The sequence below is a fragment of the Ciconia boyciana genome, chromosome 2, assembly GCF_034638445.1.
Source record: "Ciconia boyciana chromosome 2, ASM3463844v1, whole genome shotgun sequence".
Classification (NCBI taxonomy): domain Eukaryota; kingdom Metazoa; phylum Chordata; class Aves; order Ciconiiformes; family Ciconiidae; genus Ciconia; species Ciconia boyciana.
This window is the reverse complement of record NC_132935.1, coordinates 39,864,898-39,882,043: the sequence shown is the minus strand read 5'-3', so window position 1 is coordinate 39,882,043 and position 17,146 is coordinate 39,864,898.

Here is a 17,146-nt window from a genome sequence, read left to right as displayed (position 1 = left end):
ATTTTCCCTACTTATTTTATATTGCTTTTGAATGAGTCCATGAATCCAGAACCTTCTACCCTTATTTCTTTCTGCAGCATCAGCATTTTAATATATTACACTGACAGGAATACGTTGGCTGTCATTCCAGGAGCCTGACTGTGAAAACCCCGGCTGTACGGATGAGGGCAGTCACCTTGAGAAGTTCTCCTGAAGTCTGGCAAGGAGGCTGCACAATCTGTGCTGTACCACAGTGGCTGAAGATTTTGGCTGCCATCCTTTGTGGGGAAACAGAGGCACAGAAATGCTAAATGACACACCTTGATTTTATTATTTGCTGTATGCTGAAAGTAGGACAGGTAAGGACTCCTTCTAAAATAGGTTCAGTTTTAGCACTGATCTGTTTGAATCCTCAATAGTTTTAATCCTCAGCATCTCATAAATCCTTTGTGTAGGATTCCACCTTAGGAGACAAAGACGTTTTTTCTGAAGGCAAATGAATCCAGGCTGGTGAATAGCTCCTCTTTAGAAGCAGTAATAGCTTTCAGTTCTGCATCAGCTAGAAATGACTTGCAAACTTTTAACAGCAAAGTAACTGAGATATTCAATACTCAGATATCGAATAGGATGGATTCATCCTACAATGGCAGCTGCAGACTTTGAATCTCCTCTTCCTTAGGAAATGTCCTAGCCCTGGCCCACAGTCCAAAAGACAGGCATCATTATTCCCCAGGAAACTATTTTTAAAAGATCTGTTCTGCCTAGTTAGATGTGTGGCCTCAGAAAACAATCGAAAGTTTTGTGTCCCAACTGGACGGAAGTGATTTAACTTTGAATGGGAGGCAGGAGTTTCAGATGTACCCCTGTGGCTGCTGTTGTCTGTTCATCGGTGGTAGGTGTCTGCCTGGTGAAATGTGGGGGGAGTTTATGGATGAAGGTGAAGATGCAGCTGACTGAGCCCAGGCAGCCCACAGGGAGACCATCTCCCAAGTTTTGTCTTTTTACGATACCCTGTTGGGGCCAGGGGCTTATTCTTTTAGTGCTTCAAGTGGAAGGCATCTAAGCAATCTCTCTGGGTTTTCCTAAATTGTATTAAACACAGAAAAGCACACAAATGCACTTATAAACAAAGTAGTCAGACAGACTTATTGCATATTTTAAAAACAAACATATAACTTTAGCCTTATGCTGCTATGGAAATGGGAAGGACTTATCTTTTTTCTGTGTTTTCCCTTATCCTTATGCTCCACTGATTTAAATAATACAGTGGAAAGAAAAAATGGCTTTACATTTGTCTGGCGCATACTGTTGGCTGTCTGTGACTTACGCATATACAGGCAGCATTAAAAATGATCATGAGCAGGGCAAAATTCAGTATTGCCCTGAGCTTTGTTGTGATGCAGGTTTTACAACTGTTTACTTCTCTCAAACAACTACCAAATGTTTTGGTAAACTGCGTGTCATGTTTGTACACTAGAAATGACCAGGCATAAAAGAAAGGAGGGGAATGAATTACGTATAAAATAGACTGTGAGTCTCTGCTGCGGAATTTTCCAGTGCAGCATGAAAATCCTATTTGGATATTTATAGGAGCTGCAATAACACAACTTGGAGAGTTTTCCACTGGGCAAAACAATCATTAGCCTTGTTTCCTCTTTTTCATGTACTTAACCTTCAGCAATTCCATTTCTGTTCTTCAAAGGAGGTGTTTAACTAGAATTGTGTGATCAGGAAGACTTGCATAACAAGGATGTAGTTTTTTAGGTTTTAGGGTTGGTTTTTTGTTTGGTTGTTTGTTTTTTTTTAAATGTTCTTATTGCTTTGCTGACTTAGAAACTAATTCAGGGGACTAACAAAACTGAATAGCCTTGTGCAATGAACCAGACTTGCATAAACTCATTTCACACAAGGAAGAGTTGAAGATTGTACAGTACAATGCGTTGATCCCCTAGATCTTTGTTTAAATATACTCTATGTAAACTACAGACTTTGACTTCCTAGATTTGAACTTACGCTAGATGATTGGACATAGCAAATTTCTTTGTTTTGTGTTAGTCCAAAGACAATTTTCAAAGCTGTCAGAGGTAAATGACAAACAATTTTTACTCAGGCAAGGGGCTCTAAAAGGTAAAAAACAACCAGGGTAAAAAAAAGATTATTAGGAATTGAGCTTGTAATGAATGTTTTGTGTCATGATGGTATTGTAATAAATTACAACAAAGTAAATGGCTGCTTGGTGCAAAGGGTGGCAAAAATGGATTTTAGGAGAAAGAAATATTTGACCATAAGTTTTAGGCTGTTGTTGATTAACTTTTCCTACCTTGTGTTTTTTTACTTATTTACATGTGAATTCTGCTGATATTACATTTTCTCCTACTGCTTTTGGGAAGCAGTTATACAAACTAACAGGGAATTCAAGAGAATTCTTCTTATTTTCCTCCAATACAGCTAAATGTTCTCAGATATAGGCCAGAACTGCAGCCTTCCCAGGCCTCAGAGGTCAGATTATACCTCAGCAATGCCAGCCACAAAGCATAGTGAAAGAGGTGTTTTTACAAGCCTTTCATTTTTTTCAAAAGGATGAATGCTGTGAAATGCTCAGCATCACTTTTCTTGAAAACAAGAATAAAATTCAGGAAGGTGGATCAGGAGCACAGTGCTCTCCTGCCTTGGGTCTGTGTCTCCTGGCATTTAAGTAGCTGGGGGTGAATGTGATATCTGCAATATAACAGTGATAGCCACAGTATAAAAGCCAAAATTCTTCTGCAGTGCCTTCTCATGGGATTTTAATGGACACTCGATCTGGCCTCTATATTCAAGTCCAATCTGATGTGGTCTCCTCTGAGTGAAGCACTGTTTAATTAGTCAGATGATACATTGGGATAGATGTTTTCAATGTACAGAGGGACGGGAGCACACATCCCCTCATCAGTCTCACTGTATGTTAGTGGACCATGTGCCTATCCATCCTTGCTGCTCCCACCCATGCCTTTGAACTTCCACCATTAATACTTGTCCTCGGTTCTAGCTGAGCTTCCTTGAAACCTATTGCTTAGAGAAAATGTTGCGCCTTGAGATACAAATCCAAAATCAGGCTCAGCTCTTTGCTCTCTCAAATCATCTACGCATTAGTGTATTTCTAAAACTAGACTCATGAGAGTAAATTCTACAAATTACACTGTGATATTTTTGAAGGCTGTTAAAGGATTTTACAAAAATATTTGGGGATTTATGCCTCATGAACTATGTAATCTCAAATTAAATAGATACTGTATTAAGGCATCAAAGCAACAGCTTTAATCTGTTTTCCCTGTTTCAATAGTTTAAGAGCTGAGCCTTATCAGAAACAGCTGCTGCTAATGACAGCCTAACATTCACTATATATTTTCCATTATTTTTTCCTCCTGTATTTATCTCCCATAACCTATTTAACCTATTTGTAAAGAGTGACAGTTTGGCTGGTGCCTGACAGGGAGGTAGTACAAATTAACTTGTTTTGTATACCCAGTTTACATATTTAAAAGTCTGTATTGTGGAACTGGTACCTGATGATACTGCAGAAAAAACTAATTGATGTTTACCGGCAGTATGAATCAGATGGAACTTTAAAAATTGTTCCTGTAAGTGCATTCCAGTGATTAAATATATACATGGCTAGGTGTTATTTTATAGGTCTTTTTCCCTAGGTTTGGGACAGGTGGTATTGAAATTCATATGGTTGCAGCTATCTGTAAAAGTGATCTTTATACCAATATGATTTTCCCCTGCCCAAAGACCTGGCAAGTAGGGAACTTTGCCCCACAGCCCTCATTTGCAAAAGGATAGGGAAGGCCCAGTTCCTTGCTTTATAACTTCCACGTAGTGGGTCACAGTTGAAACATTTACTGCACAGCTCCTGGAACATCTGGTTTTCTGCCTGTTTATTTAGGGAAGGCTGTATGGAGCACCATGCAGAGCCTCGGCAGTGCAGAATACCTTACAGGTTTGGTGGTTTATGCTTAATGTCTGAAATAGGTGAGCTAGGAAAACATATGAGGATAAGTGAAATGAAAATAAGTTTATGGAAGAACAAAGGGACTTCACCCTTATTTGTACATGATTTGAGGCTTCTGCTGATGTATTTCAAGCCCCAGCATAATTTTAAAAATATAAATGTTGAGACTGCATGATTAGAGAAGCAGATCCTGTTACCTTATCTGCAATTTTTCTTGTGTTTGGCTCGACTCTAATGAGGGTGAACTTTTGTTCATTTTGTTTTGATTCTGTTTTGATGATGTTGTATAGTACCCCAAGCACCTCAGTCATGCCAACGGGGCTTTATAAATAAGATATTAATTATTATTTACGTATATTAAAAAGGGGAACAACTTCAGAAGCAAAAATAATCTTCCCTTTTAGAATTTCTTTCCTAGAAGAAGTCTGATTACTAAAACATTTCATGAATTTTTAACTGCTTTTAAGATGATTTAACAGCACAAATCAAGCAGAGAAGCCATCATCGTGGGATCTGTCTCCTCTCTAAAGACTCTAGTAGCAAGCCCTCTGCAGGACACAGATGGTCTGTGGGCCAAAGTTTCAGAACCAAAACACTAATCAATCAAGAGACGTAAGACAGCACCATCAATCATTTTGGAGAGCTCATTCTTTCCTTCACAGAACTCTGACATTGGTTTCTCTTTAAAAAGAATAGCCCCTTTAATAAATACTTTAAAAAACAATTGTCAGTTCTCAGTGGAACAAACTTTTATATATCTTGAAGTTTCCCTGTAGAAAAAATTACTTTTTTGTCAAACCCAGGCCAGAAATGAATGAGTGGAAATTCTGCTTTATAACATGCAACCTCGCCACTGTATGATAGCAGAATAAGGTGCTAATCAGCTCAAGGCACCTATTTCAGAAAGCTCCTGTGCAAGTCACTGTTTGGCTCACTAATAAATGAAAGGAAAACTTTAAGAAAAAAATTGGCTTATCCGTTTTGAACTATCCCACCACAAACTGGCCTATCACAATTATAAACCATGTGGGAAATAAAAGATTAGAAAAGGAAGGAATAAGCGACAGAAAAAAAAAAGATAAAGAAATAATAAAGAATTCTTCAAAAAATAGAAGGCATTAAAAGTAGTCATATAAGAATAAAGGCAAGTAATTTTTTTCAGAGACTAACCGAAGTGTTTTTAAGAGTTTGCTTTCAATGGCTTCTTTCTGTTTGGCCTTCAGTTTGGTCCTGTATACATCCCAAGATAACTAGCAAGCACTTATTCCTCCATCAGTAAAGGAAGAGGAATAAACTGATTTGACCTGATAACACAGTGAGTATGGCCTGGCATCCTGTGGGAGCAAGGAGTCGTAGGTTAATACCCACACTGCTGTTTCTTCTACTTCCAGTGTGTGTACCTGGCTTCCTGCTGACAGTGCTTTTACCCAAATTAGAGCGGAATGGAATCCAATAGAACATTTTGAAGGTTGGGACACTTGCCATATTATTTTATTTTAATTTTAAATGTCTCTTGCTATCAGAGTGTATAATGGGCACAGACCATTTGACACTGTGTTTTGTCACACAGGAGCCTACCCTGAGAGTCTGGGTTGACAGCAGAACATTTGTTTCCAAGACTGCCTTGAAACAAGAGTGCCTGCCCCAGACTGGCCATGGAAATCTCCGAGGCAGGAGGATGACTGCCTGCAGCTGCTTGTTGCATGTAGACCCATGTGCTACCTGGGAGGGTAACTTCACTGTTTTTCCTGCCAGGGTTTCCTTTCCGCATTGTGCTGTGAACTCTTGACAGTCAACAGGAGTAGGGGATAGGCAGGCTGTGAGCAGACTTACATAGGAAGTATAGAGTTTCCCAACCAACTGCCTTTTTTCCTTTCCTTCCCTTGGGGGAGCATCAGTCAGCTTCCTTCAACCTAATAGGAGAAAGCAGTTGAATCTGTGTCTATATTAGGGTGTAGCATTCAGGCCATCTGACCAAGTGATCTGAGAAAACTAAAAAATTACCTAAATATTCCCCTAAAAACAATATCACCTGCTTTTCCTCTCCCTCTCTCTCCTTCTCTCTCTCACACTCTATAGTGATCATGTGTTTTCAATAGCCTAGCAACACAGACACATTTCTCAAATGTATATTTATGCTGCTTTAAAGAAAACCCTACACAATTAGTGTGCATCTCTGTTTTCACAACTGATAATGCTTTGCAATTTGCTTCTGTCATGAACTGATTTTTCTTTGGATGCTGAAGATGTTCCCCAATTTCATTTTTTAATTTACCTCAATCATTTTCACTGGCAAGATCCCAGGGACTAGGATGACCTTCTTCTCTAGAAGAAGTGGTGGTGACTGCCTCTGCAGTTTCATTGGGATTATGGTCCCAATCCCACATTGGCTCTGAATCAGTCACTGAAGGTCAGGAACAGGGAATACACAATAAAATGATGGATATCAAACATTTTCATTGGCTTTGGTCGCAGAAAGATTTTGCTTTCTGAAAACTAAATGTTGAGTCACTTTGACCTTACGGGGTTCTGCTATGCCAAGAAAATTTTCCCTGGATTTGTTGTCCTGAAAGCTTTTTTCCAAGAGGAATTAGTAATTCAAATGTTTTGCTTTTAGTTATTTCACCTGCCTAACCTTAATTACCTGTAGCAGAGAACCAGAGCATAGAAGAAAACCTTTGGTAGCTTTCCTAGGAGAGGCTCAAGAAGAGAGAGCTGAGCTTTGCCCTGCAGCCATTGCCTACATGTCTGCATGTTCCCAGATCAATAGCTAAAAGGGTGCAAAGCCAGCTGGCCACCAGGGCAGCAGCATATCTCCCCACTAATGAGAGTGACCTTTCCACCCACTGCTTCACATGACTGAAATCAGGGGAAATTCGTTTACTCAGCTCCGAACTTATACAGTGGTGGTGCTAGGGCTGAAATTCTTGCTCATGGTGTGATGGATACATTGTGGATCTATTTGAAAAAATTGTAGAAATCAGACTGAAGATAAAAGGACTGCAACTGAACCAGCTAGATCCTCTGTAGTTTCTGACAGATAGGTGAAGAATAATGATGTCTCCAAGGTGTCTGTCGTTCCATTTGGTGAATTACACATTTAACTGGAAAAATCACTGCTGCTGAACCAAAGGTCCTGCTGCTTACACCGTTTACAAAGGCCCTTAAAATTATGGACAAGAACATAGTTTTGTGAAGAAAGGGAGACTGCTGTGTGGGTTGAAGGGTAATGTTTAAAAGCTTTGCTCATCCCAAAGCAAGCCACGTCACTTTTCATTGGCTGTTAAGCTTAAAAAGGGACCTTGAGATCTTAATTATGTATCTAGCTAGCTAGTTAATCAATCCATTCAATACTAAACACTTATAAAGTAGCTGACATATTTATGGAGTATTTTAAATATAAACCAAGGGGGAATTTTATACCACTTATATATTATATTATGCAATAAAAATATATTTCCAGAGAAAAAAAAATCAGCTAAAAGTGCTAATGTTAAATTCCAAACTGAAATGTACATTTTTCTTACATAGGGCTAACACTGCTTTCACTTGAAATATAGATGAGCAGATTACTTATTATAAAGGTAAAATGCAACAAATGAAATTTAAGAGAAAAATCTTATTTTTTCATGCATGATCCATGCAATCATCATTGTTTAAGGGTAAGTTTTAACACGAATTTTCCCACAACTTGCCTTTCAGAAGCTGTCTTTTTAAATTTGCCAGACATAGCAAATAGTCTTAGTGTGCATAACTGGTAAAACGCATCTTGATGGATTTTATTGGGCTATTTTTTTCATTTTTCCCTTCAAATACTTTGAAAAAAACCTGCATGAGTATACAATGTAAATTACCTAAATTTCTTTAACCCAATTTCTTTAGTTATTTCTGGGGCTATACAAGCAATAAATGGCTTGTGGTAACAGCAAGGAAAGTCCACTTTGCTTGTCCTACAGTGTTAAATTCCTGAAAATGATAATTTAGAAATATATGAGAACTGTAAAGAGGCACTATACTTGTTTAACAGCTGTGCCCTTGTTTGGTACCCTTGGGATCCATCGAATCCCAATGGCCTTATATACTTGAGGTTTTCTAAACTCTACATATGGTAAAGCTGTGTCTGACCTTATTGGTTCATGAATAATCAGGATACATAGAATTTTTCCCTTTAAAATTCCAATCTTATGTGAGTTCAACTTAACAATGTGTTCAGGGCACTAGAATACATTAAGGGTTATCTTTAGGTGAATGTGTAAAAATATATCCTTATTTTAGTTAAGTACAAAATCTGTTGTTTGATGAAAGTATCTCCCAAAGCTCACTGTTAAAAACCAGCCCTCAAAGAACAATTCAGAACAGAAAATTTTCTTGGGTCAAGAAGGAATAGGAATAAGATTTTGAATTAGATGTTGGCATTTGATGTATGTTTCTCAGAGTGACATTCTAGAGGAGCTGCAAGCCAGCTTCACTTTAACCTACTATTGCACAGCCAGAAGCTCCCTTTGAATCATCATGCTGAGAAACAAACCTCCACTCTCTATATCTGATTTAGAGTCCTACTTCCTCTTAGAGAGCTTTCTGGACTCTGCAGCTTTCTCTGACCAAGATCTCCAGAGATGGTTATAAACTCAGAAACTCTTAAAACATTAGCTGATAGACTGTAACTATGATTTTTCTTATAATATTTGATTATTCTTGGTAAGAGGATGGTGTCTTCCTGTAATTCTAAGACGTCTCTACTGGGTGCTATGTCTTTTTTCAAACTTTCAGTCAACTTTCTTCACATTCAACCAGTCTAACATTTAACATAAAAACATTCTGTCAGCTCTTCTCTCCCCAGATGTCTCAGACTTTGTGACTTTTAAAGGACTGTAGCACCCATCAGTCTCTTTCTTAATCTTCTTCCCTTACCAAAACTCTACTGCCTGAACTGAACCAGTTCCCCATCTTTCATTGATTGTGTTGCTGTCAGACTCTCCCATCTGAGTAAGAACCATCAAATTTACTGTCTACTGCCCCTGAACTGGACAAAGTCTAGCTCAGGTCCTGAAAGCAACTAGCTTATACACGGAAATATTCAGTGATGAAGGAATTTCAGCTTCTCTGTACATTGTCTCAATCATTATCTTACATTTATACTTAGTTTCTCAGACTGCATTCTAGAGATTTTTAAATCACAGGAAAATTTGGAGCCGCTAAAAAGCTGACATGTTACGATGATACTTCTTGGAAGTTATCACCCAGCTCGGGGCCACAGAGGCCCAACTACAGAAACATTTCACAATGAATTTGGCTGGCTGGACTCAGGACTGCTACATAGGTCTCATGAGAACTGATTAATTAGGTATAGCCAAAATCTCTGGAGACCTCAGATGGAAAGCACTGATAAGTATGTTAATGTTCAAATACAAAAAAACATAGAAGTGTATAGTTTCCATAAAAGATAATCCTTTAAATAGTAGTGAAGTATTTTCTGCCCAATGAAGTCCAGAAAAAAAACCCAGAAATCTCATTGCAAATCCATATTACAGCATGCCATATGATGGAGCAAAGAGTAGCAGTAGTGTGTGGAGATGCAGCCGAGAAGAGGTTACAACTTAATTTCTCCCATGGAGGAGGCTGCAGAGAGTGAGTCTGGTGCAAACCGCTGCTTTTCTCGTGAGTTTGGTGGACGTTGCACTGTCACCCTGTGGTCAAGATTATCACCTCTCAGCCTGGAAGGTGTCATGTGGACCATAGAAAAATGTCCAGTTGTTGGCTTGACCAACACACATTTAGCATGTGTATTGCTTGGTAAGCACATGTGGAAAGGAAAGGCCAAGTCAGCTTGCTGCAACCATGGACCACATCCAACACCGAGTTCCTCTGAGTGCAGGGGTCAATGGGGTGTCACCTCTCTCTGACGGCAGCGCTAGTCACGGTTGCGTTGACATGTTGTCACTCTGAGTGGCCGGCAGTCCTGGCGGGCAGGCTGCATATCATCAGGCTGCTGCGCTCTAGCACGCAAGGTCGGTGGGCAAGGGAGGCTGCGAGCACCCAGCCACAGACACCGGGCAGGATGGCTCTGGCTGTATGCAGCAGTGGGATGGAAAAGCCAGCAGTGCCAGGCTTATCACTAACCAAAAAGCTTTGACAGCTTTGCCAAAGAGTTTCTGGTCCCTCAGGGGAAAATATGGAGTCACATCACATACCACACTAGCTTGAAGGCCCAAACACTTACCACTTTGGGCATTGCCCTGAGCTTTGGCCAGTGGTAACGTGATAAAGTTTGGTCCTATAGCTTGAGCCCTAATATAGTCTACATCAACCACTGAATATGTCAAGTCTTCCTTATTTGTAAAATCGAACCAAACTACAAGACAGTTGACAGCCTTAATTAAAATAATCTTCTAAAATTATATATGTTCTTTCACCTCAAAGTTAAAATGATGAGGATTCATTAGTATTATTTTTAGAAATTAAAGTAACAATTATGCATGGTTTGGGGGTCTCAAAAATTTCTGCCATATTTTCTCCCCAATTTCTTCTATTTTTTTTCCTGCAGGATGAAATAAAAATACTGATAAAATGGAGGGAAAATCAAATAAGGAAAACTCCCTGTAGTTTTAATCTCGTTTTAATGTATAATAAAAATTTTCTGAAATCTGAAACATAAATAACTGAATAGATAAATAGTATTTTCTGCATTTACTATCAAAAATTGTTAGATTTGGGGATATAATTATTGTTAGATTTGAGGATATTTCTCCTAAAAATTAAATACCTTTCTAAATTTCTTTATTCAACTCCCATTATGTCTTTTTCACTGGTTTTTGGTCAGCAAAGGAAAAGGAAAAGGAAAAGAAACATCATAGTTGCTCTCACAGAAGCAGACACTTATGGAAAACACTGTATCTCCATTCTAATTGTACTAATGTGGTACAGCACTTTTCCTCTCTACATACATTTAAAAGGGAAATTATAGTTATGTCATGGATTTTTTTGTTTCTCCTTGGTGTGGAAAAGTGAGAGTCTTCATACAACTCTACTATATAGTTGACTGACAGTCAATTTGATGCCTATTTTCTTCAAAAACTTGTTGTCTGAGCCTTCTTACCAAGAAGTCTTAACACTTCCAGCTGCTTCTATCTCCTTGCTCTGCTGTATTTATGCCTTTTCAAAAAAAATCCTAAAATATTATAAAGGATCTTGTAATGACATTCATATGAACACTGTCAAGTACAAGAAAGATAAGAATGTAGGTATGAAAAAAAGTAGAAAGATTTATTTACCTACTTAAGACCATTAAGACATGGTGTTAGGTCAGATCTATACAGCTCTGTAGCAGATATTTAGAGAAGAGTATAAGGAAAGACAAGCATTTAGCATTGTCCCCTGAGGAACAGTTATTTCTGCAGAAAGCTTCTTTGAATGGTATGGTTGCTCTTTCATGTTTTTGTCAAGGCCAAAGAAGGGAGTGTTTTTGTAACCAATATAGAAGACAGCCTGGTGAGATTTATAGCCGTGCAGATAGACAGGAAAGATTATATTTCAGAGACATGGTGTAGAAAGGGTCAGAGAGCTGTACAGTTACCTAGTTGGCTTAGAGACAGTAGCACAGCATAAACTCAGAAATATAAGGGATGTCCAAAGTGTAAGCCTGTTTAATGGTATCCATAGTACAGTACCTTTTATTATATGTGTTGATGCAGAAAAACTGTTAGGATTAAAAAAATGCTATTGAGATTGAGGTAATTCTATGATATCTTTTAGACTTTTCTTAATGGAGCCACTTTATCCCAACTGGAGTAATTCACTTAAGTGGCAAGTATCACAGATGGAGCTGACAGCAATGTTGATTTGCATAATATAATATAATTTTTCCCTGTGTGTGAGAGTCCAAACTAGCGATACACTGATAAGAGGAATTGATTTTGTGTTAGTTTTGTAAACAACTTTTGGGGGACATGCTTTGCAGAAGTGGTCTGTAAATCACTAGAACAGGGAGCAAAGTTAGCAAGCAGTCTTTCTTTGCTTTGTATTTTTTTATTTGTTTAATATTTTTGGGAATTCTGCAAACTAATGGACTGATGTGGAACAGTTCTCCAATGACCTTAGCATTTACTGCTTGAGATGGGTAAACAGCTGTCTGGTCATATCTCCTGGGATCTTTTTCTGCTCCTCCTTGTAAGAAGTATATGTACACCGAGACCAGAACTGCAAAGTGATTTGAGAACCTAATGGAACTAAGGCATATATCTTTAGTCATATTGAACTTACACTAGGTGCCCTGCCTGCATCTTTAAGTGCCAAAGTACTTCTTCAAATGTGAAAATACTGTCATGAAGGTTTTCGAGATGCAGTTTAGTGAAGTTCAGTGAAGATGCCAATTGATTTTGAAGCTCATATCCATTTGTGCTGACCAAATTAATCCCATCAATGTTTGTGGAAAATAAACAAAAAAGGATACTTGGGTATTCGTGTAACTTTGAAAAAAAACAAAAATGGGACAGCCTATTTATGGAGTTTTACTTGTTTTTATTAATCTCCTGTCAATGTTACTAAACATCATTCACATATTCAGAACTAGATGTTAAAAATTATTACACATACCCACATGCCTACATTTATGGGCACTAGACTGCTACAGCCAAGTCTATCTCATATCCCCTGTGATCTTTTGCTAGGACAGGATAAATTTGTATTGGTGCCTAATTTCTGAATGAGTGTCTGATCTGTGTATGTGCAGAAAATATTTGGCCTTTGGTGCTTCAACATGAATCACTTTTCTCATTGACTTGGTCACCAATTTATCTGTCCTTCACTGTGAATGAATGGCCATATTTTCAGCTGGAATTAAATGAGCACAGGTGCTATGAACCAAGAGAAAGATGCCTTAAAGTGTGTTACTAATTATTTATACACTTCATCAAAGGCTCAGTGCTCTTGCTGTGCAACTCATAATCCTTGTCTACCCATAGCCCTATCCATTTTTAACTTTTCCTTTTTTTCCGTAATAGTCTTTTAGATAAAAATAATTGGGTACTTAAATATTTCTAAAGCTAGCAATTAAAAAATACTTTATTGCATAACCAATATATCTTGCGATGAATACATTATGGGAAAAGAAGACTGTCAAGCAGTCCACAAATTAGAATCCAAATACAAGTGCCATGTCTTCTGCATACTCCTTGTAAACAGCACAAAACAACATTATCGAAGCCACTGTTGAGACAGTAGAAACATGGTCATTTACTATGAATTCCATGTTCTGTAAATCCTGAGTAGAGGCAAAAATGGGTTTAAATTGGATGAGTCTCTGTCACCAAAATCTAAAATTAAGTACATATCAGGGGAACACATTTTGTGTTCACAACTCAGAAGGAAGGTAAGGAACTGTTGTACTCTGTATGAAGTACATTTATTTGTTGGTTTTGAGTCCACCAGTTGTATCATTATATATGCGTAGTTATATTCAGCATAAGCTGCTGACCTGTAATGACTGGGTTATTTCAAACTGTTAGGGAAGAAAACTTATCCATCAATGGTTTAAATTGCTATTAGAATGAAAGAGTAATTTGTGATGGGAAAGGATTTTAAAACAAGGTGAACTCACTCTCTCACCTTCTGTAAATTGCTGTGGAGCAATTACAACAGACCTAACTATCTGAGGACACGGTAAGGATTTGTGGGAGATAATTAGTAATATGAAATATTCAGACTACATAATTCCCACTTAAAATACCTCAGGTGGTCTGCAAAACTTTTTGGAAAGGCTAACAACTGAGGGCAGTTTTCATTTAACTAAGGCTGCACTACCCAGAGCTCTGTAAAGGGGCCTTGATATGTAAAAGAATAGCCATACTTACTCTTATGATAAGAATATTCAAATACACTGCAAAGACAGGGCATGACTCTGTATTATAGTTGCAAGAGCACCCAGCAGGTCAAAACTTGAGTCTGACAACTGCTTTCAGGATTACTAATGCATTTTACCATCTGTTGCACATAATATATAAGAACTGTCTTTGAAGCATGGGCTAGACTCATGTTCCCAGGCCCTGTGCTTTCCGACCCTATGAATCTTTATTTTCTGTGGAGTAGATTAGGTTGAACAGAAAGGAAAGAGTGTGTTCCCCTCCAGTATCTCTCCTCTCTTCACCATTACCCCAGAAGTAGCTCTCTTTATCCTGATAACACAGGAGCACTGTTGACTGAGTCTTCTTCAGGAGGAAAGAGGATCGCACCTGGCTGCTTTCCATTCACTTGGGCATGAACCACAAGGCTGGACTGTGAAAGAAGAGTTAAAAACAGCCCTGCTTCCTCCTGATATTGCATTGCAATTGCAAAAGTCAGTTTTTGAATGAAAACAGGTATCTCCCTACCTTCAGAAGGGTGGATGGAGGTACCTCTCCACAGCCCTGAATAAGTGGAAAGTTTGAAGACGTATCCTTTTGCTTAGAATTTTGAACTGTCAGTCTTCAAGCCTCACACATTACACAGCCTGCTCATGTATCTGATATTGTATCTTCTCTGCTTAGCTTCCTGGGGTGGTTTGGGTTCTGTCCTCATACTCTATGTCCTCCCATGCATTGTCTAGAGACCTTAAATGCCTAACTGTTGGGTTCTGTCTACCTCATAAGAAACCAGATACTAGAAAGATAGATACATCATCCAAGTTAGCAGCCACGGCCATTTTTGTGCCATGTCCCCAAGACACAGCATAATCCCAACCCCCCTGAATTCACTAGGACTGACTTCATGAGGTTACTTCAAGCATCAGAGATGGTGATGTCCTGCACACCCAAACTGTCTGGCTAAGCTGACCCAGTTGGTACTTTAAGAAAAATGGAGAAGTTGGGGTTAATACTTTGGTTTTACTTAAAATTTAAAGAACTCTGAAAAATATCTACTTACCATCTAAAAAGGCTAACTTCTGGAAAACTTGCTTTTTTCCTGCATAAACCATTGGAAGGCTGTTAGATTTTCCTTTTTTTCCTGGTCTCCACATAAACGGAGAGGATCGCTTAGCTAGCCACACAACCTGGCAGGTCTAGAGTTGGCCTGTGGAGGTCGCTGCTAATTTTCAGAGCTAGACTTCTGAGGGCAAAGATTTATGCACAATCGGAGAACACATTAATACAAACATATCAGGACTTAACTATTTCACCAGAGAAAATTTTTCTGGGTTCATTAGAGGTTTTCATAATGGCTTCAGCTTATCTTCCAAAGGCTAAGCATAGCTTCAGATGCTGTTTTGGAGGAAAGGCAGTGCAATGCTACCAGAAGGACTTCCAGTATGATGAACAAGAAGATTTTGGCAGTGTATGCAATGACTCCAGGGACAGCCTCACCAAACATCCTGATACAAAACCAGTATCTTTTGCATTTAAATGTTTGGTTTCCTCAGGTATTAGTCATCACTACTTCATGCATGTAGTGATCTTATTTGAAATTGTAACGTTTACTATAATACACTACTTCACCTCACTAAAAGATATGTCGATAAACTCTTCATACTCAACCATATAAAGGATTATGATTATAAATTCAAACACATCTTTTCATGATTAGAAGCTACTTATCTCTTGACTGGCTCACCAAGTATGTGACATTTTTTATAAGACTGGGGAAAAGAGCTTGCCACTGGAAAACAGAAAAGTGCTCTAAGGAATCTTCTGAATGTCATTTTCTTTCACAGTTTTATAGTCAAGATATTTAATGTCTTTGCTACAGTTAATTAAGCTAGTACTCCTGGCTGTCCACTTACATTTTTCTAGATTAAAAGACTTGGTAGAAGTTTATATAAGTAGAAGACCTGGCATGAATTGTTTTGACTTGAGTCAGTCATTGGTATGGATTCATGGATTGAATGTGCTGTGATGGTCTCCACCCATCATACCCCTCTGGACCTGCTTAGCATGTTCCAATTTAATTTCCTGATGTGAGACATAAAATAAGAACTATTACTACAGTTAGTAGTACACTCAAGTTTAGGAAAAAGTTATAGTGCAAATTGTTTACTTCACTGACTTGTTTATCCAAAACCCACTAAGAGAAACACACAGAATTTCCATCACAATAAAAATCTGATTATGTGAATGAAATCATACAGATTTAAAAATATGGAGACCTATCTGGACTACTATTAAGACAACACACTCTTGGAATAGGTTGTGTAAATTCACAGTTTGCACATGCATATGTGTGGTTTGGGGTTTTTTTTTAATATAACTGAACTGTTCACATTTTATGGGTAAAGTTTCTTGGAATTCTTTGATCTTTAGAGAACTTTATGGTTTTGAGATTAGAAACAATTTTCAACAAACTGTAAAGCTGAGTTACAAATTAGTAAAGATCCACTAATTTATTGGATTAAACACTCACATATAGGTAGGTCCAGTGGAAAAATCCAAGCTTGAAATGAAATATTTAACCATAAGTAATTCTTTATGCTTCTAATACTTTGTACATGATAGCCAATTAACCTTCTTGTCTGTATTTTAATGATGTAATCTTGAATGCCTGGCATATTACCTTGCTTCCAGGTGACTGAAAGTGAATTTTCAAAGTGGTGCACAAGGTACAGGGGCACAAATCCTGTTAGTAGCTAATAGGATTCTTTTGTACCTCCTGTGCACCACACTGAGAGACCCGGCCTTGAAATTTTCATTATCTGTATTTGTTCAAAGATGATGCCTTGTAAATACAGACCCTTCTGCATTGGCCAAATGACCTGTGTTTGACAGGTTAAAGCCATAATTACTAAATTGATCTTACAGATACTTAGTGCTGTTTCCTATTCCTTTTCCTGTTTCCTACTCTTATTCCTCTCCTATAAGAAGAAAACAAGATACCTCCACCCGTGACCATCAACATGTTCGAAGAGAGTGGGCCACATGACATGTCAACTTGATTACTTTCTCTAGGAAAAGAAACTCAGGCTTTTCATAGATATGCTTATATACATGCTTCCCTCCAAGAATACAAGTAGTCCTATTCAACTAGTGGGTATAGGGGGACGAGATTAAATGTGTAGAAAGGAATAGACAGCATTTCAAAGCCTTGAAATATTTACTGTCATGATAGACTTGACATGCTTTATTAATCTGATTGTTTACCATAGATATTTTCATTCTGTATTAAATCTGTCCGCTCATGTGATGCTACCGAAAATCGTAGGCATCAGTCACA